This window comes from Staurois parvus, unplaced genomic scaffold, assembly GCF_062004578.1.
Source record: "Staurois parvus isolate SC_StPar_1 unplaced genomic scaffold, SC_StPar_1.0 ptg003933l, whole genome shotgun sequence".
Taxonomy (NCBI): domain Eukaryota; kingdom Metazoa; phylum Chordata; class Amphibia; order Anura; family Ranidae; genus Staurois; species Staurois parvus.
This window is the reverse complement of record NW_028321728.1, coordinates 1-25,591: the sequence shown is the minus strand read 5'-3', so window position 1 is coordinate 25,591 and position 25,591 is coordinate 1. Positions and strand designations below refer to the sequence as shown.

The 25,591-nt window shown below is 51.4% G+C and overlaps 1 pseudogene; it reads right to left on the bottom strand.

Moving 5' to 3' along the window:
• Positions 1 to 24,575: 24,575 nt before the first annotated feature.
• LOC149427210 (mitochondrial basic amino acids transporter pseudogene) lies at positions 24,576 to 25,580 on the bottom strand (annotated as a pseudogene).
• Between the last annotated feature and the right edge of the window lie 11 nt (positions 25,581 to 25,591).

Sequence of the window (25,591 nt, the reverse complement as noted above, 5' to 3'; positions counted from 1 at the left end):
GTCTCACCTCTGCTCGCCGACAAGGGTTCCTCCACCAACTACAAGGAACGTCTCACCTCTGTGCTCGCCAACAAGGGTTCCCCCACCAACTACAAGGAACGTCTCACCTTTGTGTTCGCCGACAAGGGTTCCACCAACTACAAGGAACGTCTCACCTTTGTGTTCGCCAACAAGGGTTCCTCCACCAACTACAAGGAACGTCTGACCTCTGTGTTCACCGACAAGGGTTCCACCAACTACAAGGTACGTCTCACCTCTGTGCTCGCCAACAAGGGTTCTCCCACCAACTACAAGGAACGTCTCACCTCTGTGCTTGCCAACAAGGGTTCCTCCACCAACTACAAGGAACGTCTCACCTCTGTGCTTACCAACAAGGGTTCCCCCACCAACTACAAGGAACGTCTCACCTCTGTGTTCGCCAACAAGGGTTCTCCCACCAACTACAAGGAACGTCTCACCTCTGCTCGCCGACAAGGGTTCCTCCACCAACTACAAGGAACGTCTCACCTCTGTGCTTGCCGACAAGGGTTCCCCCACCAACTACAAGGAACGTCTCACCTCTGCTCGCCGACAAGGGTTCCTCCACCAACTACAAGGAACGTCTCACCTCTGTGCTCACCAACAAGGGTTCCCCCACCAACTACAAGGAATGTCTCACCTTTGTGTTCGCCAACAAGGGTTCCTCCACCAACTACAAGGAACGTCTGACCTCTGTGTTCACCGACAAGGGTTCCACCAACTACAAGGTACGTCTCACCTCTGTGCTCGCCAACAAGGGTTCCCCCATCAACTACAAGGAACGTCTCACCTCTGCGCTAACCAACAAGGGTTCCTCCACCAACTACAAGGAACGTCTCACCTCTGTGCTCGCCAACAAGGTGTCATGGAAATTTTGTATTGTTGGTCGAACTTTAAATGTGTCATATATTCGTGTTATTCATATGTCTCTGGTGTGTATAATTAAAGCTCTGAAGGCTGCAATTGGGCCATGCCATGTACAATGTATGTATTACAGTACTCAGCTCGGTAATGGATGAGATGGCGGATCTGCGCTTATAGACCGGCGTGTATACCACCATTCGATGCGAATGCCGCTGGCAGTAGACCGCGGGCCTGTATCCACATAGCAGCAGCATAGTACCACATGGACTTCATAACGCAAGGCGCAAGCGGTACGAACTCCGCGTGTAGGCTTATGCATATCTTACAACCCATTACCGACCTGAACTGTATCTGGATGGATGTGTTTTAATAAAGATCGTATCGGGCCCATCCAGGTACAGACTGATGTTCCTAGGGGATGCTTGTACAGAGAATGAACATACTGCCAGGAGCTGGGAAATATGACCTCAGAAGGCTCATGGGGGGGGAAGGGGAGGAAGTCTGCTGACCTCAGAAAGCTCATGGGGGAAGACCAGTGACAGATAATAGAAAAGGCTATGCTCCAATCGGAATGTACATCCTGTGTATAGGCACTCCCCATTGCATTGTTCTGTGGGAGGGGTTTGACCTTATTCATGTGGGGGGCGTGTGTGTATTTGTAATAAAACCAAAGGGGAGAATGAAAATTGCCCTTATGTGAATTGCAACACCAGCCTTAGAGTGTCGTGTGATTATTCTAGGGTAACGGAGCTCCACCCCCCACATTTCAACAGAGCTAACCCATTTGGATGGGCAGGAATCGTGTAGTTTAGCTGCAGTCGTGGTAAGCGAGATTCGCACAGCTTTATGGGGGATTTCTGCGCCTCCAACTGCGAGTACTCACGGTAAGGAGAAATTCGTTAAAGCGAATTTCCAAGACAGTTTGGCGAGCCTGGTGGATACTAACGCGTATTCTTGCATAGCTAACCAAGAACGGGGGGGGGAATGAACCATCATGAACTAGCAAAAAGTATGCCGGCACATTTCAGGTCTCTCTGCCATTTAGAGGATCGCTTTTTGCGTGTTCGTGTGGCTGATTTCGCTCTCTGTTAGCTAACAAGAATTACCGCTTAGCAAGGACCTAGTTTTGTCCTAAAATCTTGATTTGTGGGTGAAAGACAAGGGTTTGTCTCTGCGGAGAGCAGCAGAGGGGGGGGGGTTTGGTTGACTGGATTTGGTCAAGTTAAAAAAATCTTCCAACCAAAAATTAAACGGGTATATGTTTTAGCGGGTAAAAGTTGTTGCGTAGTGTAGGTAAGTATTTGCGGGTTGTAGGTACTGTGGTGATTGCTCTACCCCCCTCCACGTGAGGTCATTATTACAGTGCTGAAAGGTTTAGGTTAATCGTTAATTGTTGTAAGATCTCTGTGTGTATGTAGTCTGTGCAATGTTTTGTGGTACTACTGCTCCCAGCAAGCATGCAGCAGGGGGTCCTTTCTGTTACATGTGCATGTTAGTGTGATATGTTGGTGTTTTATGTCTGTTCTGTGATTGTGCCAAATTGTGTTGTATGTGTGCTGTATATTGTTGTGCAATTGTCCAGTGTATGTTCTGTCCAAACGTCTGTTTTATGTAAGAGGTTAGAGGCAATTTTGAGGCTAGTTTCTACCATGTGCTCCTCTGTGGGGGGCCATTCTAGTGTCTACCATGTGCTTCCCTGTGGGGGGCCACTTTAGTGTCTGCTACCATGTGCTTCCCTGTGGGGGGCCATTCTAGTGTCTACCATGTGCTTCCCTGTGGGGGGCCATTTTCTTGACTAACCACATGTGCTGCTTTGTTTGGCAACCAGTTGTGACTGCCATGTGGCTTCTCCACCATTCCTTTTTCCAAGTTTCGCTTTGAGTTTCAATGATCTCTATGCAATGTGTATGCAGCTTTCTATATGCATTTGACCCATTTTGTGTTTTTAATCCAAATTTTTTACAGTTTAATTTGTTTGCTTTTAGCTTTAAATTTGTGTATTGCCGGCCAATTTAAAGTGTGTTAAGCGAGTTTTTCCCTCACGTGTTCCACATTTAATGAGCGCGGTGACGTCGGGGTTTTTGCACATAGATTTCTTGTATAGTGATTATGTTTTTCTTGTGTTTTTCCTGTTAAAAGTAGTTCCTTATTGTAAAGCGGGTTTGTTTTAAGCTGCTGCGTCGCATGTTTCGCGTCCAGCAGACTTTTTGTGTAAACGGTTTTAGGTGGTTGCAGTGAAGATTGCGTGTGTAGCGCAGATCGTTTAGCGGTGCTGATAGGAGTGATTTTTGCGTCAGCAACAAGGTTACTTTTGGCGCAGTTTTTCGGTTTACCTCTGTGTAATTGTTTTACTGTGAAACGTCCCGTGTTTTTCATAAGGATCCACTTTGTCCTTTTTAACGGTTTTTCAGGTTGAAAAGGGGTTTTTCTGTGTGTATTAGGAAAGCTTTTTCTTTAAACAAATTTCCTAAAGGTCAGTTAGCAGGTTTCTGGCCAACCAGTGACCCCTAAGTAACATCCAAGAACCCCTCTTTTTGTTTTGACTTGTGTTAGCTACTGTGTGCAGGGAGAGAAAAGCCACTTTCATCATTGTGCGGTGTGGCCTGCCAAACATAGTGGGTGATGAGAACCACATAAATTGCGCTGTGCGAGTGGGCGGTCCAGGGAAGTGTAACGCTTAGCCTGCTCACCACAAACACTTCGGGTGGTCAGGATCACATAAATTGCGCTGTGGGAGGGGTGCTCTCAGTCTGACCGCCACTTGATGCGCTTCGGGTGATCGATAAGTATCACATAAATTACGCTGTGCTGGGAAAGTGGTGGAATCAGGCCTCTCAGTAGGATCCCACCGAGTGCTCCAGGGGGTAAACAGGTACCCGGACGCGGGATATATACCAGTGACTAGTCACGATGGGCAGTAGTCAGTCCATGAAGAGAGAGGGGGAACCAGCCCTCTTCAGGGTAAGGACAGCTGCACAACTGATGAAGGTGAGTTTGGGGGGAAAGTCTACAGAACCCCTCAAAAGGTGGAATAAAGGGTCGAAGGGTACCAGATGGGAAATTCCCCGGGAAGGTACATTTGACGCATGGAGGTGGGAAAAATTCATCTCTGAATTTGGACCACGAATGCAGGCGTCAGAACTAGAGATCGCACAGCTATGGCTTCACAGGTCAATCCGATTAGGGAAGCAGGGCATACAGAAACTGGTGTCTGTCCGGAAGAACCAGGTGATGTATACCTGGCCTCCAGAGGGAATAAAACAGGAGGATCCGGTGTCAGAGGTGGAGGAAGCTCTTTCAGGGCTGACTCTACTAAGGCAGGCAGGATCAGGGTCTGCTGGGGTTCCCCAACAACCAACAGTGGCTGAGATAAGTATAACTGCACCTGTCTCTTCTGTTAGTGACGTCACTCTTGACATACCTTCTGTGTCTTCTGTCTCTATGCCTCAGCCTCTGCCTCTACCTCTCCCTTCTCCCTGCTTCACCCCAGCTCCTTCTGTTTCCAACTATGAAGCCTACTCAACAACCGATTTGCAGACTATCTGTGAATCAAGGGGAATAGACACCCGGTTAAGAAACAGGGCGGATTGCATCAAAGCACTACGAACCACTGATCAGACCCCTGCCCCCCAGCTATACCCTGATCTGAGGGACCTCAAACCTGAAGGTGCAGTAAGCGAGGTGGTTAATCTAAGCCCACCGATGATGCTGGGCCAGCCCTTGCACTCTTCCCGGACCGAGGCCTATCCAGTCAGGGTGCAGCAATTTGAAGGTCCTCCCAATGCACGGGGGGAACGAACTTTAGGGGAACGGGTAGTTTGGCATGTCCCCTTCACCCCGGCAGAGATCCGCACTATTCTGGCTGAGCTCCCGGACTATCGAGTCAATCCGAGAGGATTTGCTCGAATGTTTGGACAAAACCAGTTCAGCTATGGTATGAGTGGGTCAGATTGTGCACAGATCCTACGGGCAAAGGTGGGCATGGAAGTGGCCAGTACAGTGATTGCAGGGTGCTCTATAACCACTCATGAGGAGATGACTTCAGGGGGCAAAGAGTTCTGTACACAGCTAAAGGCAAAGCTTCCAGAAGTGCTACCTCTACTACGGACATGATGAAGCTCACCCAGGGTCCTAATGAGGAAAGCGCCTGCTTCTGGTGCCGTCTCAAGCAGACGGCACTGGATGCGGATCTGGAAGTTGGACCTGATGCTCCAACTGAAGGGGTAAAGGTGACCGTGACGCACATTCTGTTGCGGGCCAAATTTTTGGAAGGCATCGATACTAAAATTCGGGAAAGGCTGGTTCTGGCCCGACCCGAATATAATGAGATGTCTATCCCTGCTATCCTTTCCACTCTTGCGGCAATAGAGAGGGAAATGGATAGAAGAAAACAGGACAAGGCCAAAGTTCTTATGTCCCAGACCCCACACGAAAAACCAAGGGATCTGGGTCACAGGAAGGATAGGCCCCCACCCAGGTGCTTCCAGTGCCACCAAACGGGGCACATGAGGAGGAGCTGTCCCCAATTACCTAAAGGTCGGTGGCAGTTCATTCCTGATGAGTCCTCCGCCCCTATGACCACCATGGTAAGTAACTCCTATGAATTCTCATAGGAAGTTGACAAATCGGTGTCGGCCCAGATCCATCTTTTTCTAGAGGAATTAAAATATCCCCTCCCTTGCCTCACCGACACCAGTGCAGCAAGAACGGTCCTGCGAAAACAGGACATCCAAGGCAAGGTACCCCTCTCAGGGGAAAGCCCTCCTAACCCCCACTAACCTCATCATCAAACGATGCACTATTCTTAACCCAGCTTCTCTTCTTCCTGTGTTGGAAGATGAGAAGGGGGGGGAGGACAGCAATGACAGTGCTGAATTTTGCAACACAACTAACAATACTAACACCTCTTCTGCTAACATGTCCTCTTTGTCCACTACTAACCTCTCTTCCAAAGGACACGACTGCATTTCTTTGGTGGAACTGGAGTCAGCGGCGACACACCCCATATCACCCCGAGAGTAGCGGTAAGGTTGAACGTCTTAACGGAATCCTTAAAAACAGGATCTCCAACATCATGGCTGATACCCAAAAACCTTGGCCTGAGTGTCCCCCCATTGCCCTCTATTCCATCCGGAATGCCCCTCGGCAACCACATGGGCTGTCACCCTACGAGGTGTTGTTTGGGGGACCTCCCAAAACAGGGTTGTACTTTCCTCAACAGTTGTTGTCTTTGCATTCACAGCTTACAGGTTATGTGCAATCTCTGCAACGGGAGCTGCAGAAGATACACCATCGGGTTCACGAATCGCTCCCCGATCCAAATGCAATAATGGGTGTTCTTTCTATTGAGCCAGGTGATTGGGTCGTCCTAAAGAAACATCAAAGAACCGGACTCGAGCCACGGTTCACCGGACCATACCAAGTCCAGCTGACGACACCTACCTCACTCAAACTCGAGGGGCGAGACAACTGGGTGCATGCAAGTCACTGCAAGAAGCTTTTCAGCTACACCAGAGAATGAGGGGTGTCATTTTCCTTTTTCTTTTTGTTTGTATGTCTTACATGTGTGTGAACGGAGGAAAAGACGGCAGATACCCCAACCTTTTATTTAAAATGCATCTGCGTTTAGCCAGAACCGCCAACAAAACCAACTGTTGGGTATGCTCTAAGCCCCCACCCAGTCATCACATGTCCGCAATGGCCGCTGTTCATGCCCTATATGACATCCGCGTCGGCATGAAAAAGCAAGGGACCCCTGGTCAGCCCCCACGTAGACATTTGTCGGTAGATCTTAATGACACATTTTTAGCAGGTAACATCAGTTTCAGCACCAATATTAGCTCTAGCTCCTGTAGGGCCCTCACCAGTCCATTATGGGTAACTGGGCAGCTAGGCAGCCCTCAGGTGTGCTTTAACATCAGCTTTGGCACAGGTAACAAGTTTGTTGGGACTACCACCTGTGAGGGAGGTATAACTGTCAATCTGACTAACCAGACTTCCCTTCTGAGTAACCACACTGACCGACCAGACCACGTGTGTTGGAAGGACGGATGTGATGTGCAGACTGAGGGAGCAATCCCCCAGTCTGTGCAACTGTTGCTCAGTGCCAGAGGCCGAACGAGGAACTCTTCCTGCTCTGCTCTGACAGGTCCATACTATTTTCTGTGTGGTTCGGCAGCCTATAGAACATTTCCCCAGAACGCGAAAGGTTCGTGTGCCCTCATAAAGCTAGTCCCCGCATCCTATGTAGTGATGGATCATGAAGAGTTGATGGTCCACAAGAAGGTAAGGATGGCAGGGAGAGTTCGCAGGGAGCTGTTCTCTGAGGGCGACCAGGCATGGGCTTGGTTCCCCTCATGGACAGGATGGGGAATAGAACTTATGAAGCGCCTGAACAATTTTTCTGTCATCGTGGATAGTATGTTTAACGAGACCGTAGAGGCTGTCAGAGAAATTGCCCAAGAACAACGGCAGATGGGAATTTTAGTGCTTCAGGAGAAGATGGCCCTTGATTATCTTTTAGCTGCCAAAGGGGGGTTCTGTGAGTTCATCGGAGAGGATTGTTGTACTTGGATAGAAGACACCGATGACAAGGTCCAGGCCCATATGGACAAAGTTAGTGAACTACAGGGAAAAGCTAGAGCTAGTGAGGGTTGGAATCCGTTCAAGGGTTTGGGAGGATTGGGAGATTTCCTGTTCTCCATCGGATCTTGGTTGAAGGAAGTGGGAGTGTATATCCTGATGCTTCTCTTTTTCCTCTGCCTCTTATATGCCGCGGTGAGATGTTCCTGTTGCCTCATCGACCCTGTAAGCCAAGCTCGGGCAGACGACCACATCTCCATGCCCGCTCCTGGGATCCCACTCCAACCACTGATCGGAGGAAGACCTCACCAACCAACCACCTTCTCTACAGATTACGTCCTGGCTTCCCTCTAATTTATCTCCCTGAAGACCACATTCTCCAAGACCTTCAAGCAAGCTTCAGGCCTCATCATGGTTTGTGTCTGCAATTTGGAAAACCGTCTGGGTCGAGACCAGCCTTGTGTGGCCCCGTCTGCAGGGGCAATTTGAGAATCTGCTGCTGGATCTCCCCAGACCACCGTGGGATCACAAGCCTTATTCATACCACAAGTCTGTTTGTGGTTTTTGCAAGAGCCTTCCTGTAGTGAAGGTTCCAACGATCTGGAGGATCATTGCTTCAATCAAACCTGTTTGGGCCGAGTCTTGTTGTTTCAGGTACCCCGTGGAGCTTTTATTCTCAGGGACAACTACAGGAACTCTTTGAGGTTTTGAGACTACACCCATCAAGCTGAAGAAGATCAAGAAGGGACACGAGGAGAGGGATGCTTGTACAGGGAATGGACATACTACTAGGAGCTGGGAAATATGACCTCAGAAGGCTCATGGGGGGGGAAGGGGAGGAAGTCTGCTGACCTCAGAAGGCTCATGGGGGAGGAGCAGTGACAGATAATAGAAAAGGCTATGCTCCAATCGGAATGTACATCCTGTGTATAGGCACTCCCCATTGCATTGTTCTGTGGGAGGGGTTTGACCTTATTCATGTGGGGGGCGTGTGTGTATTTGTAATAAAACCAAAGGGGAGAATGAAAATTGCCCTTATGTGAATTGCAACACCAGCCTTAGAGTGTCGTGTGATTATTCTAGATCAGTGGTTCTCAACCTTTCTAGCGCCGCGACCCCTTAATACAGTTCCTCATGTTGTGGTGACCCCCAACCATAAAATTATTTTCGTTGCTACTTCATAACTGTAATTTTGCAGTAGGAGGAATAGTGCCCCATCATTGGTGTCAGTGGGAGGAATAGTGCCCCATCATTGGTGTCAGTGGGAGGAATAGTGCCCCATCATTGGTGTCAGTGGGGGGAATAGTGCCCCGTCATAGGTGTCAGTGGGAGGAATAGTGCCCCGTCATTGGTGTCAGTGGGAGGAATAGTGCCCCATCATCGGTGTCAGTGGGAGGAATAGTGCCCCATCATCGGTGTCAGTGGGGGGAGGAATAGTGCCCCATCATCGGTGTCAGTGGGGGGAATAGTGCCCCATCATAGGTGTCAGTGGGGGGAGGAATAGTGCCCCATCCTTGGTGTCAGTGGGGGGAGGAATTGTGCCCCATCGTTGGTGTCAGTGGGGGGAGGAATCGTGCCCCATCCTTGGTGTCAGTGGGGGAGGAATAGTGCCCCATCGTTGGTGTCATTTGGGGGAGGAATAGTGCCCCATCGTTGGTGTCAGTGGGAGGAATAGTGCCCCATCATTGGTGTCAGTGGGAGGAATAGTGCCCCATCATTGGTGTCAGTGGGGGGAGGAATAGTGCCCCATCATTGGTATTAGTGACACCAATGATGGGGCACTATTCCCACTGACACCAATGATACTTACCTTGCAGACCCCTGCTCCAGCCTGGGCTCGCTCGCTCCCTCCCTCTCCCATGGTACCGACACTTACCTGTCAGATGTCTTCCTTCTCCGGCCGCTCTCCTCTTCACTCGCTCGATCTTCGCGGTGCCGCTCGGCTCCTCCTCTCCAAGCTCCACCTCCTTGCCGGTGATTGGCCGCCTGTGTGCCTCTCCTGAGCTACAGTGCCGGCGGCCAATCACAGGCGAGGATTGATCTCGAGGTGTGTCCAGATGACAGGGGCGGCATGTCATCCCGCCCACACCTGGAGACGGCGGCGGCGGCGGCGAGGAGCGGTGTCTCGGTTCCTAAGACCATCGGAAATATGTGTTTTCCGATGGTCTTAGGCGACCCCTGTGGAAGCGTCGTTCGACCCCCAAAGGGGTTGCGACCCCCAGGTTGAGAACCGCTGTTCTAGGGTAACGGAGCTCCACCCCCCACATTTCAACAGAGCTAACCCATTTGGATGGGCAGGAATCGTGTAGTTTAGCTGCAGTCGTGGTAAGCGAGATTCGCACAGCTTTATGGGGGATTTCTGCGCATCCAACTGCGAGTACTCACGGTAAGGAGAAATTCGTTAAAGCGAATTTCCAAGACAAAGGGTTCCTCCACCAACTACAAGAAACGTCTCACCTCTGTGCTCGCCAACAAGGGTTCCCCCACCAACTACAAGGAACGTCTCACCTCTCTGCTCGCCGACAAGGGTTCCCCCACCAACTACAAGGAACGTCTCACCTCTGTGCTCGCCGACAAGGGTTCCCCCACCAACTACAAGGAACGTCTCACCTCTGTGTTCGCCGACAAGGGTTCCTCCACCAACTAAAAGGAATGTCTGTGCTCGCCGACAAGGGTTCCCCCATCAACTACAAGAAACGTCTGACCTCTGTGCTCACCAACAAGGGTTCCCCCACAAACTACAAGGAACGTCTCACCTCTGTGCTCACCAGCAAGTGTTCCTCCACCAACTACAAGGAACGTCTCCCCTCTGTGCTCGCCAACAAGGGTTCCCCTACAAACTACAACAGATGTCTCCCCTCTGTGCTCGCCAACAAGGGTTCCTCCACCAACTACAAGAGACGTCTCACCTCTGTGCTCACCAACAAGGGTTCCTCCACCAACTACAAGAGACGTCTTACCTCTGCTTTCCAACAAGGGTTCCTCCACCAACTACAAGAAACATCTCACCTCTATGCTCACCAACAAGGGTTCCTCCACCAACTACAAGAGACGTCTCACCTCTGCGCTCACCAACAAGGGTTCATCCACCAACTACAAGGAACGTCTCAGCTCTGTGCTCGCCAACAAGGGTTCCTCTACCAATTACAGGAAACGTCTCCCCTCTGTGCTCACCAACAAGGGTTCCTCCACCAACTGCAAGGAACGTCTCACCTCTGTGCTCACCAGCAAGGGTTCCTCCACCAACTACAAGAAACGTCTCACCTCGGTGGAGGAACCCTTCTTGGTGAGCACAGAGGTGAGACGTTCCTTGCAGTTGGTGGAGGAACCCTGGTTGGTGAGACGTCTCACCTCTGTGCTCGCCATGAAGGGTTCCTCCACCATCTACAAGGAACGTCTCAGCTCTCTGCTCACCAACAAGGGTTCCTCTACCAATTACAGGAAACGTCTCCCCTCTGTGCTCACCAACAAGGGTTCCTCCACCAACTACAAGAGACGTCTCACCTCTGTGCTCACCAACAAGGGTTCCTCCACCAACTACAAGAGACGTCTCACCTCTGTGCTCACCAACAAGGGTTCCTCCACCAACTACAAGAGACGTCTCACCTCTGTGCTCACCAACAAGGGTTCCTCCACCAACTACAAGAGACGCCTCACCTCTGTGCTCGCCAACAAGGGTTCCTCCACCAACTACAAGAGACGCCTCACCTCTGTGCTCACCATGAAGGGTTCCTCCACCAACTAAAAGAGACGTCTCACCTCTGTGCTCGCCAACAAGGGTTCCTCCACCAACTACAAGGAACGTCTCACCTCTGTGCTCACCAACAAGTCATGTTCTGCTCGGGGATCAAATACTTATTGTACTCCCTGAACTGCAACTCCATGTATAAGATTTTTGTGGGTTTTTTTCAGGATTTTTGGTTTGTATTCTGCCTCTATAATTTATAATACACCTATGATAGTTATTATAGACCCTTCATTTCTGTGTAAGTGGGAGAACTTACACAATCTGCAGGGGATCAAATTTGTATTTTTCTCACTGTATACATGGTGATCATATCCCCCTTATGTATTATACATGGAGATCATATCCCCCCTTATGTATTATGCATGGAGATCATATCCCCCCCTTATGTATTATACATGGAGATCATATCCCCCCCTTATGTATTATACATGGTGATCATATCCCCCTTATGTATTATACATGGAGATCATATCCCCCTTATGTATTATACATGGTGATCATATCCCCCTTATGTATTATACATGGAGATCATATCCCCCTTATGTATTATACATGGAGATCATATCCCCCCTTATGTATTATACATGGAGATCATATCCCCCCTTATGTATTATACATGGAGATCATATCCCCCCCTTATGTATTATACATGGAGATCATATCCCCCCTTATGTATTATACATGGAGATCATATCCCCCCTTATGTATTATACATGGAGATCATATCCCCCCCTTATGTATTATACATGGAGATCATATCCCCCCTTATATATTATACATGGAGATCATATCCCCCCATTATGTATTATACATGGAGATCATATCCCCCCCTTATGTATTATACATGGAGATCATATCCCCCCTTATGTATTATACATGGAGATCATATCCCCCCTTATGTATTATACATGGTGATCATATCCCCCCCTTATGTATTATACATGGAGATCATATCCCCCCTTATGTATTATACATGGAGATCATATTCCCCTTATGTATTATACATGGAGATCATATCCCCCCTTATGTATTATACATGGAGATCATATCCCCCCCTTATGTATTATACATGGAGATCATATCCCCCCTTGTGTATTATACATGGAGATCATATCCCCCCCCCCTTATGTATTAAACTAGGAGATCATATCCCCCCTTATGTATTATACATGGAGATCATATCCCCCCTTATGTATTATACATGGAGATCATATCCCCCCTTATGTATTATACATGGAGATCATAACCCCCCTTATGTATTATACATGGAGATCATATCCCCCCTTATGTATTATACACGGAGATCATAACCCCCTTATGTATTATACATGGAGATCATATCCCCCCTTATGTATTATACATGGAGATCATATCCCCCTTATGTATTATACATGGAGATCATATCCCCCCCTTATGTATTATACATGGAGATCATATCCCCCCTTTATGTATTATACATGGAGATCATATCCCCCCCTTATGTATTATACATGGAGATCATAACCCCCTTATGTATTATACATGGAGATCATATCCCCCCTTATGTATTATACATGGAGATCATATCCCCCCCTTATGTATTATACATGGAGATCATATCCCCCTTATGTATTATACATGGTGATCATATCCCCCCTTATGTATTATACATGGTGATCATATCCCCCCCTTATGTATTATACATGGAGATCATATCCCCCCCTTATGTATTATACATGGAGATCATATCCCCCTTATGTATTATACATGGAGATCATATCCCCCCTTATGTATTGTACATGGAGATCATATCCCCCCTTATGTATTATACATGGAGATCATATCCCCCCTTGTGTATTATACATGGAGATCATATCCCCCCTTATGTATTATACATGGAGATCATATCCCCCCCCCTTATGTATTAAACTAGGAGATCATATCCCCCCCATGTAAATCTGCCAAAAACAGTTGGTTCGGCAGGAATCGGACAACTTTCGGCCAATGTGTACAGCTACTGGTCTCATAACCGGCTTCTGTCAAACAAGCCTGCTGGAAAACCAGCATCTGGTCAGCACTCGCAGCCAATGGCTGTGAGAACTGATCCGTGTGTTCTAGGGGGGAGGGGGCAGTCTCCCTGTCAGAACACGAGCTCAGGGTGGGAGATTGCTGCACTAATATTGGATGTGTTGGTATCGTGATCTGCCATATTTTTTATTTTTTTTCGTTCAGCCCACTGGGTTGAACATCAAAAAACTGTCCCCATTCCTGTTTCCAAAGGTGGTATCTGTCTTCTATCTCCATGAGGTCCTAGTTCTTCCCCCGTTTGTGCCGTACTCCAAGGCACCCAACGGCAAATGGGGAAATTGCTGTCTACTACCTAGATGTAGTCAGAGCGTCAAAGCAACAGCTTCCATCAGGAAGAGACTCCCTATTTGTCCTACTCTCCAGACCTTGCAAGGGACATCCTGCTTCCAAGTCCACCATCGCTAGATGGATAACGACCAATCAGATGTCTGCCATTTTATGCACTTATTCCACCAGACTGACAGATGGACATTCTGATACCAAACCTCTGCTGCAGCTTTGTAAGGCCAAACCCTGGTCCTCTGTTAACACCTCTCCTACCAGGTGGATATCTAACCCTTACGGCCACAAGGTTCTTGCAATGGCACTTTAAAGTTGGGCCTGTTGGCACAGTTCGGTTTGCCTGGTTGTTGCCCTCCTTTCTCATTCATTCCTTGAGGACATCACACAATCCATTAGGATGCCACCTGTAGTAAGAACACCCCTTTTCCTCAGAGGAAGAAGCCTAAGGAACAGACTGCAAAGCCTTCTCCTTTCTTATTAAGAAACATCCATTTTGTTTCTCCACTCCTGCACCCTCCAGGTGAAGACCCCCCCCCCCCCCACCAAAGCTTAGCTTCCAATCCCATCCACACTTGGGCTCAAAGTTTGCTAAATCTTCCGACAAGCCTTGCTCTGCATGAATGTTTGCACCCCATTGTTGGGGGAGGTTGTTAATTTTTGGGACAGCTTGCATCTCCATTGCTATGGTGCAGGAAGTGTTATAACAGGGCTACAAAGTAGTTTGGTTCCTTGCCCCCTCCTGAACCTTTAGAAATTGTTGCTGGAACTGACATTGTTTGGAGTGTCTTGGTCTGGTCCTGGCCAAAGCCCAGCCAATGTGTCTTTCAAGGGAGAAACCTCAAACGCCTACATTTCAGTAATGAGCTGTCCAGTTCTGACCGTTCAGTCAGTCCCGACAGTTCTGGGTCTGATAGTACCCTTCTTTTGAGGCAATCCCATTGGCCCAGTTTCACTCCAGAGCTTTACAATGCAACATCTTGGTCTCATGGGAAAAGACCATCAAGTCCAAGGACAGATTCATTTGTTTGAAACTGAGGAGCAGGTTGTCTCTGGACTGGTGGCTCAGAAAGCTGCTTCCTTCCTTGTCTTCTAGAGGATCATCCTGACGCCAGCCTGGTGATGGAGTCAAGGGTGCAGGGTGTTTGGCTGGAGATTTGTCTCACAATTAACATTCTGGCATTTGGGTAGTTTGGCTGGACGGTCATCTGTCAGACGGTGCCACAGTGGTGGCATGCATTAGCCATGAAGGAGGAACCAAATGTCCTGCTATAACAAGAAGTAGAATCAGATCCTGTCCTGAGTAGAATTTTTCCCCCTTGGCGCTTTGTACATCACAGGGGTAGACCATTGACAGGCAGACTACCTCATTTGGCACCATCTAGACCTGGGGGAGTTCTCCCTATGCCTTGAGGTGTTCCAGAACCTGTGTTGTAGGTAGGGATGGAGAGCATTCCAGTGATCCTCAGCTCTGGCCTGGCCCAGTGGTACGCTCCAGCTTCTGCCAGATTGTCAGGACTTAGTCTAAAGCAGGATGACAAATCGGTCCTTGGGACAGTTTACTTTAACTACATGCCTGTTGAATCCCAAATTTGCAGAGACTGGCGTCTCTAAATCTGATTTTGATGATAATTTCCCAGAAAGCTACTTTCTTCAAGGTCTGTGACTGAACATAGAAGGCATACTTGGTATGCGTCTCGGGACTTCCAACCTTGGAGTTTCTCAGTGGGATGAATGCTCTCCTTTTCCAGTTTTCTTCTCCCAAATGTTGAAGTGTTTATTAAGAGGGCCTTTCCCATTTTGGACCCAGTCTTTTCTCATCTTCACAAAACACTGATGGCTCCTAATTGAGGACATCTTCGTTTTTAAGGATCTGGTTACCATGAGCCTGGAAACATTCACCTTCCTGTCCTCCTTGACTGGCCCTGCCACAGCCTCTTACTGTCATGTCCATTTGCCAAACCTTGTGGGGGTATGGGCCATAGATATGACTAAAGTGCCTAGCTGCTCATTCCATTTTTAAAACCATTGAAACTCATGCAGTGAACTCCTTGGCCTAAGTGTAAAAACCACTTCATATGTCTTTTGATGGGGAACACCCCTTTGGTGCCTCCTTGGACAACTTTGTCCAGGGTGTTACAGGAGAAAAGAAGACCCTTTTACCCAGGAAAAGAAACATAAACCTCCTACCTATGAGGCTACATACAGCCCATTTGGTCTTTCTCAGACCTCCAAACCAAGATGTCCATTTTTTTCTTTGGGTATCCAACACTACCAGCTTTATCCCTTCCCTGGGGTCTGTGCACTGCACCTTGTTTGAGCACCAGGGTGATGGCTCTGCTACAGTCAGAGTGTTCACAACATGGGATATCTGGTTGACCTCCTGCTCAGAGACAAGTTGGCTCAGATCCTGCCAGTCAATCAAAGTCTGTAATCAAATGTCTTATTCTACAAACTACTCAGCCCAAAGTTTTTCTTCAGAAAAATTCCCGACTTCACTGCCCTGTACAAACTGCAATCTAGAAGATGTCCAACTCTGGTTTTTCGAGAGTTCTTGGGCTTGATGGGGGCTTCCTTTTAAGGGAGTTCCATTTGCTCACTTGCACTTTAGTGTATTGCAACTCTACATTGTGGCTATATGGGTCAAGAAAGGTGCAGCCTCTAGATGGCAGATATGGTACTCTGACCTCATCAGTCTTCTGGCTGACGTGTGCTCTTCAGATTGTCCAGATCTTTACCGCCTTGCTTTTTGGTCTCTGGCTGCGATGGCATAGTTGAAGTCCTGGTATATAAATTTATATTTGGTCATACCTACACTTCTAACGCTAGGGACTACAGGTTGTGCAAGGTCTATCATCGCACGTGGAAAGTATACTTTTGCCTGCTATGAGGATGGACTATTTCATCTCAGGAAATACTCAGAAGTCTGACCTTTCTACAATCTGGCCTGGACCAGTGTTTTGGTTTTGAGTGCAAACAAAGAAATATTGGCTCTTGCAGTGTTTCAAAGACCAATTTGCTTCTCAGTCCCTAATGGAGGTCTTTGGATGAAGGCTTGCACATATAGCTTCCCCTGTCCAACCTCTATTGACTCTGCTAGGTTCAAAGAGCAGAGAACCGTGAGAAGCAGGGTGAGAACCCACAAAGACTCCTGTGTACTCGGCCTTGCAAGGTGCTTTCCCTCATTGCCTTCACCTTTGTGAGGAGACTCTGACTTGCTGCCTTATCTTGTAAAATACCTTTCCCAGAGAGGTTCCTGAGGCCCCCTTCTCCCCGAGGCCCCCATCTCCCTGAGGCCCCCATCTCCCCGAGGCCCCCTTCTCCCCGAGGCCCCCATCTCCCCGAGGCCCCCTTCTCCCCGAGGCCCCCTTCTCCCTGAGGCCCCCTTCTCCCTGAGGCCCTCTTCTCCCCGAGGCTCTCTTCATAAATACATTGGCATTCTGTCCTTCTCTGAACCATCCAAGGAGGTTCTCCTCCATTTATATGTGGGATGAGCTCTCAGCTCCATCCTCTTGCAGAGTCCATGCTCATTGCCTTTTAAAAACACTTCCAGCTTCTAGAGGAGTTTCGTGTTTTACCTGCAGAGACGGCTCCGTGTTCTCCCTCGTGTCCAGGCACGCCGGGATGTTTGAAAAATGCAAACCTGAAAAGTGTTTCTTCTGCTTCTAGAGATTTCTGATAGGGGGGAGAAAACAAACAAACAAACCCAAAACACTGTGTGTAGTTTTTGTGACAAGGGTATGGGTGTGTAGGGGCAGTGGGCGTGGACTGACTCTCTTTTCATCATTCCTGAGGGTCCTAATAAAGGACACCCTGCCTATTCCTCCATTTCTAGTGATTCAAACAGCTCAACCTCCAATCCCCTTGGATGAAGTTTCAGTCACTTTTTCTATCAGATCAGTATAGCTGGGGCTGCTCTTCACATCCCATGTTGTTGATGGGGGGTTGGGTTTGTTTTTTATGGATGGATGTTTGGTTCCATCTGATGTCCTCTTCCAATAGGAGGTCCTCCAGGCTGGTCTCTGAGTAGAAGAAGCTCCCAGTTTTCATCCAGCTGAACGGAGACTAGAACATTCCAAAGTGAAATTCCTTCTCATTGCATCCCTAAATGAAGTCCAAGAAATGGGACCCCGACATTAACCCCTTCACCTCCCCTCGTGTATGACCCCCTACGTTCACCCCTTCACCTCCCCTCGCGTATGACCCCCTAACCTGCCCTCGCGTATGACCCCCTACGCTAACCCTTTCGCCTCCCCTCGCGTATGACCCCCACGGTAACCCCTTCCCTCGCGTATGACCCCCTACGGTAACCCCTTCGCCTCCCCTCGCGTATGACCCCCACGGTAACCCCTTCGCCTCCCCTCGCGTATGACCCCCACGGTAACCCCTTCGCCTGCCCTCGCGTATGACCCCCACGGTAACCCCTTCGCCTGCCCTCGCGTATGACCCCCTACGCTAACCCCTTCGCCTCCCCTCGCGTATGACCCCCACGGTAACCCCTTCGCCTGCCCTCGCGTATGACCCCCTACGCTAACCCCTTCGCCTCCCCTCGCGTATGACCCCCTACGGTAACCCCTTCGCCTCCCCTCGCGTATGACCCCCTACACTAACCCCTTCGCCTCCCCTCGCGTATGACCCCCTACGGTAACCCCTTCGCCTCCCCTCGCGTATGACCCCCTACGGTAACCCCTTCGCCTCCCCTCGCGTATGACCCCCACGGTAACCCCTTCGCCTGCCCTCGCGTATGACCCCCACGGTAACCCCTTCGCCTGCCCTCGCGTATGACCCCCTACGGTAACCCCTTCGCCTCCCCTCGCGTATGACCCCCTACGGTAACCCCTTCGCCTCCCCTCGCGTATGACCCCCTACGGTAACCCCTTCGCCTGCCCTCGCGTATGACCCCCTACGGTAACCCCTTCGCCTGCCCTCGCGTATGACCCCCTACGGTAACCCCTTCGCCTGCCCTCGCGTATGACCCCCTACGGTAACCCCTTCGCCTCCCCTCGCGTATGACCCCCTACGGTAACCCCTTCGCCTGCCCTCGCGTATGACCCCCTACGGTAACCCCTTCGCCTCCCCTCGCGTATGACCCCCTACGGTAACCCCTTCGCCTCCACTCGCGTATGACCCCCTACGCTAACCCCTTCGCCTCCCCTCGCGTATGACCCCCTACGGTAACCCCTTCGCCTCCCCTCGCGTATGACCCCCTACGGTAACCCCTTCGCCTGCCCTCGCGTATGACCCCCTACGGTAACCCCTTCGCCTGCCCTGGCGTATGACCCCCTACGGTAACCCCTTCGCCTCCCCTCGCGTATGACCCCCTACGCTAACCCCTTCGCCTGCCCTCGCGTATGACCCCCTACGGTAACCCCTTCGCCTGCCCTCGCGTATGACCCCCTACGGCAACCCCTTCGCGTATGACCCCCTACGGTAACCCCTTCGCCTCCCCTCGCGTATGACCCCCACGGTAACCCCTTCGCCTGCCCTGGCGTATGACCCCCTACGCTAACCCCTTCGCCTGCCCTGGCGTATGACCCCCTACGGTAACCCCTTCGCCTCCCCTCGCGTATGACCCCCACAGTAACCCCTTCGCCTGCCCTCGCGTATGACCCCCTACGGTAACCCCTTCGCCTGCCCTCGCGTATGACCCCCTACGGTAACCCCTTCGCCTCCCCTCGCGTATGACCCCCTACGGTAACCCCTTCGCCTGCCCTCGCGTATGACCCCCTACGCTAACCCCTTCGCCTGCCCTGGCGTATGACCCCCTACGGTAACCCCTTCGCCTCCCCTCGCGTATGACCCCCACAGTAACCCCTTCGCCTGCCCTCGCGTATGACCCCCTACGGTAACCCCTTCGCCTGCCCTCGCGTATGACCCCCTACGGTAACCCCTTCGCCTGCCCTCGCGTATGACCCCCTACGCTAACCCCTTCACCCGACACGCGGCTGCCATCAGACGTTAGAATAAGTGTTGTCCTCGCTCACCAAGGGCCAGTCACTATATAAAATACAAACGTCCAATCACCATTCAATCCCCCCCCATAGGAAAAGACCCCCCTCCCCCACCTGTGTGCGCAGAAAACAGGATGTCACAGTTTTTTAAAAAGAAAAGCAATCTTTATTGAATACCTCAACATCCAAGCCTTGTATTCCAGGGCCGGAGAATACCCCGACCAAACAAAGAGCCGCCATTTCTCAGAAGTTCCAGGTGAAGGAAGACAAAACAAACCAATCCCTTCGTCCGCTTCCATACATATTGCCCCTCCCCCTGCGTGGGATGTGTCCGGTGGATCTTCTGAGCAGAAGAAGCGTATGCATTGGAAGGGAAGGAGAATACTGCCATGTGAGCTCCTCCCACTTCCAGAGTCCTGGAGAGAGCTCCTCCCACTTCCAGAGTCCTGCAGAGAGCTCCTCCCACTTCCAGAGTCCTGCAGAGAGCTCCTCCCACTTCCAGAGTCCTGCAGAGAGCTCCTCCCACTTCCAGAGTCTGTGACAACGCTGGCGCTGGGCCGGAAATCTCCAGAGCTGCAGTGATCGTTGTCAGTCGCGGAAACGTCTTTATTGACTGATTTGGGGGAGATTTCTCCTCACTTCCTGAACTCACCCCAGGCTGATGGGATATCTTCGCCCGGATCCAACCCAGGATTACAGACAGGAAGTGAGGGGAAATCTCCCGGCTCCAACCCAGGGTGACAACAGACAGGAAGTGAGGGGAAATCTCCCGGCTCCAACCCAGGGTGACAACAGACAGGAAGTGAGGGGAAATCTCCCGGCTCCAACCCAGGGTGACAACAGACAGGAAGTGAGGGGAAATCTCCCAGCTCCAACCCAGGGTGACAACAGACAGGAAGTGAAATCCCCCCGGGATCTGACCGAGGTAGTGTGTGGGGGAGCAGATTTATGTGCGTCCCTCTTCATAGGAGGGTGTCTGATACTTGGGGGTGAACGATATCCTCCAGATTTGGGGGTTCATTACAGGAGGATTGGGGAGCCGGCCGACTGACAACCTCCAGGAGTCCCTCTAATGTCCACAGAACATCATACTGGCCCCTCCCCCCGCTGCAGCCATTATAAAGCCGAAGACGGGAGTCTCACACATTCCGCTGCATTTTGTAACAATAAATAGAATCTTCATGAAGTTTGTATAAATACATTCCTGACCAATCACAACGACATCACAGAGCTCAGTGATCAGACTGTACAGTGTAACTTTGTAGGAGAAGGAGTCATTTCTTCAGTCTCCCCTCCCCCAGTGATCTGACTATACATTGTAGGAGGAGGAGTCATTTCTTCAGTCTCCCCTCCCCCAGTGATCTGACTATACATTGTAGGAGGAGGAGTCATTTCTTCAGTCTCCCCTCCCCCACTGATCAGACTGTACATTGTAACCTTGCGGAAATAACTCCTCCTCCTTCTACAATCACCCCCCCCCAGAGATCCAACTGTACATTGTAACGTTGCAGCAAGTCATCAGGTGAGAGGCTGTAAAAGGGGCTGATCTGCATCGGCCATTTGTGAACACTGCCAGGTACTGCACAGCCACCAGGATACACATGACATCTCAGCCCAGAAAGTGGAGGGTGACCTCGGATGATGCCGGAATAAATATGGCGCCGAGAGAAATGCAGATGAAGGTGTCGGGGGAGGGGCCAGTGATCTCTATAAGAGGTAATAGGGCCCGGGACGTGTTACATACTACAAACATGTTCAACATGAAACAACACACGTGATGCCAGGACCACCCCAGCAACAGGCGTCACACCTACAGGTCACAGCAAGGGGGCGGAGCTGGGAACCGCCAGTGCAGAGATTTGGTTTACCAATTCATTCCTGGTGGAGGAAGACGTTGGTTGGTTACCTGACCCGTCTGTGCTGCTGTCTGTGACCCCGGCGGGGTCACCCCCCAATTCTGCTCCTCTGGATATTCAGGATCCGAGGTGGAAGGAGGTCCCATCCCGCGGGATCACAGAACTTCATAGAAGGACGAACTTCACCCCCATTTACAGACAAGCTTCGACATTAAACGGCCAAAGCACCAGGTGACCACCTGACCTGACGACCAATCAGTTCGCCCCATTGTGGAGCCGTATCCAACCATCAGCTGTTCTCACTCTGGAGGATCCGAACCAAGATCTCTACTCATTACAAAGTATCCCCCCCGTGACCTCCCCCAACCGGACAGTATCCCACCCGTGACCTCCCCCCAACCGGAGAGTATCCCACCCGTGACCTCCCCCAACCGGAGAGTATCCCACCCGTGACCTCCCCCAACCGGAGCGTATCCCACCCGTGACCTCCCCCCAACCGGAGCGTATCCCACCCGTGACCTCCCCCCAACCGGAGCGTATCCCACCCGTGACCTCCCCCCAACCGGAGCGTATCCCACCCGTGACCTCCCCCAATCTGAGACAATATCCCACCCGTGACCTCCCCCCAACCGGAGAGTATCCCACCCGTGACCTCCCCCCAACCGGAGAGTATCCCACCCGTGACCTCCCCCAATCTGAGAGTATCCCACCCGTGACCTCCCCCAACCGGAGCGTATCCCACCCGTGACCTCCCTCCACTCGGAAAATATCCCACCCGTGACCTCCCCCAACCGGAGAGTATCCCACCCGTGACCTCCCCCCAACCGGAGAGTATCCCACCCGTGACCTCCCCCAACCGGAGAGTATCCCACCCGTGACCTCCCTCCACTCGGGGAATATCCCACCCGTGACCTCCCCCAACCGGAGCGTATCCCACCCGTGACCTCCCTCCACTCGGAAAATATCCCACCCGTGACCTCCCCCAACCGGAGAGTATCCCACCCGTGACCTCCCCCAACCGGAGCGTATCCCACCCGTGACCTCCCCCCAACCGGAGCGTATCCCACCCGTGACCTCCCCCCAACCGGAGGATATCCCACCCGTGACCTCCCCCCAACCGGAGCGTATCCCACCCGTGACCTCCCCCAATCTGAGACAATATCCCACCTGTGACCTCCCCCAACCGGAGCGTATCCCACCCGTGACCTCCCTCCACTCGGAAAATATCCCACCCGTGACCTCCCCCAACCGGAAAATATCCCACCCGTGACCTCCCCCAACCGGAAAATATCCCACCCGTGACCTCCCCCAACCGGAAAATATCCCACCCGTGACCACCCTCCAACCAGAAAATATCCCACCCGTAGCCTCCCCCAACCTGAGAGTGTCCCACCCGTAGCCTCCCCCAACCGGAGAATATCCCACCCGTGACCTCCCCCAACCGGAGAATATCCCACCCGTGACCTCCCCCAACCGGAGAATATCCCACCCGTGACCTCCCTCCAACCGGACAATATCCCACCCGTGACCTCCCCCAACCAGAGCGTATCCCACCCGTGACCTCCCTCCACTCGGAGAATATCCCACCCTTGACCTCCCCCAACCGGAGAGTATCCCACCCGTGACCTCCCCCAACCTGAGCGTATCCCACCCGTGACCTCCATTCGGAGAATATCACACCCGTGACCTCCCTCCAATCTGAGAGTGTCCCACCCGTGACCTCCCTCCAACTGGAGAGTATCCCACCCGTGACCTCCCCCAATCTGAGACAATATCCCACCCGTGACCTCCCCCAACCGGAGAGTATCCCACCCGTGACCTCCCTCCACTCGGGGAATATCCCACCCGTGACCTCCCTCCACTCGGGGAATATCCCACCCGTGACCTCCCTCCACTCGGGGAATATCCCACCCGTGACCTCCCCCAACCGGAGCGTATCCCACCCATGACCTCCCCCAATCTGAGACAATATCCCACCCGTGACCTCCCCCAACCGGAGCGTATCCCACCCGTGACCTCCCTCCACTCGGAGAATATCCCACCCTTGACCTCCCCCAACCGGAAAATATCCCACCCGTGACCTCCCCCAACCAGAGAATATCCCACCCGTGACCTCCCCCAATCTGAGACAATATCCCACCCGTGACCTCCCTCCAACCGGACAGTATCCCACCCGTGACCTCCCCCAACCGGAACGTATCCCACCCGTGACCTCCCTCCACTCGGAGAGTATCCCACCCTTGACCTACCCCAACCGGAGCGTATCCCACCCGTGACCTCCCTCCACTCGGAGAATATCCCACCCTTGACCTCCCCCAACCGGAGAGTATCCCACCCGTGACCTCCCCCAACCGGAGCGTATCCCACCCGTGACCTCCCCCAACCGGAGCGTATCCCACCCGTGACCTCCCCCAACCGGAGCGTATCCCACCCGTGACCTCCCCCAACCGGAGCGTATCCCACCCGTGACATCCCTCCAACCGGAGAGTATCCCACCAGTGACCTCCCCCAATCTGAGACAATATCCCACCCGTGACCTCCCCCCAGCCTGAGAGAGTATCCCACCCACAATCGTCTTCCATTATGAAGGTCTATCCCCACCCACGATCTCCCCCCCATTATAAAAGGACTATCCCACCCACGATCTCCCTCCATTATGGACTATCCCCACCCACAATCTCCCCCCCATTATAAAGGTCTATCCCCACCCACAATCTCCCCCCCATTATAAAGGTCTATCCCCACCCACAATCTCCCCCACATTATAAAGGTCTATCCCCACCCACAATCTCCCCCACATTATAAAGGTCTATCCCCACCCACGATCCCCCATTATGAAGGACTATCCCACCCACGATCCCCCATTACGAAGGAGTATCCCCACCCAGGATCTCCCTCCATTATGGACTATCCCCCATTATGAAGGACTATCCCCACCCACAATCTCCCCCCCATGATGAAGGACTATCCCACCCACGATCTCCCCCCCATTATAAAGGTCTATCCCCACCCACGATCCCCCATTATGAAGGACTATCCCACCCACGATCCCCCATTACGAAGGAGTATCCCCACCCAGGATCTCCCTCCATTATGGACTATCCCCCATTATGAAGGACTATCCCCACCCACGATCTCCCCCCCATGATGAAGGACTATCCCACCCACGATCTCCCCCCCATGATGAAGGACTATCCCAGCTGCTGCCTCTTCAGGTTCAACCTTCGTTCAGAAGATCCATTTATTGATGACTATGGAGTGAAGTTGTGTCTTTTACGTCTGTCTGGATTTCAGCTTTACATTTCCAGCCTACAAGCCCTCCACCTACAACCGAACCTTCCACCAATGGCTGAACATTGGGAGCCACCATTCTTGTGCTGGCGACTCTCCCAAATATTTATAATCTCCAAAAAGAGATCTACATATTTCACATTCATGCAGTGGATCCCTCAGGATCTGCAGGGTCCTAGCCCCACGGTACTGCCACCCGTGGTCAGTAGGTGTGGATAAGGCCACGCTCTCTGAGATAAAAGCCTAAAATACGTGAAACCAATTATAAATCTCATTTCTGTACATAAAATGTATACAACTCACATATAAAATCAGTCTACGGGATATTTGCTGGTGTGCCGGCTGAGAAGTCTACATGCTGGTTGGCTGCTGTAATGGTGGTCCGGCGTCGCAGTCAGCAGTGGGGGTCTCTGACCTCATGTACATGAGGAAGAGAGTGACGGTGGCAAAGGTAGCAGCATTGACGGGGAACGCCCTCAGCAAGGTGGAGGTCAGACCCCTCGTGAAGACCCTCAGCCCTTCTCTATTGTAGCTCTGTCTGATGCAGTCCATGATGCCATTATATTGCTTGGCGCCACCAAAGCCATCGGCTTGAAGTCGAGATTTGATGACATCAATGGGGTAGGTGGACAGCCAAGACACGATGCCGGACATGCCACCAGCGAACAGCAGCTTGGGGATGATGAGGTTGTCGTTGATCTCACAGCCGAGGTACCTGGAGAGATAGTCGTATGTCAGGAAGTAAAAGCCAAAGCTTGGTGTCTCCCGGAGAAAGGTGGTCACCATCCCTCTGTTGATGCCCCTCAGGCCCTCCTTCTGGTAGATCTTCACCAGGCAGTCCAAGGAGTTCTTGTAGGTTTTGGATTTGGACTTGTACACCCCAGTGCCTTGCATCTGCATTCGGGTTTTGGCCAGTTCCATGGGACAACATCTCT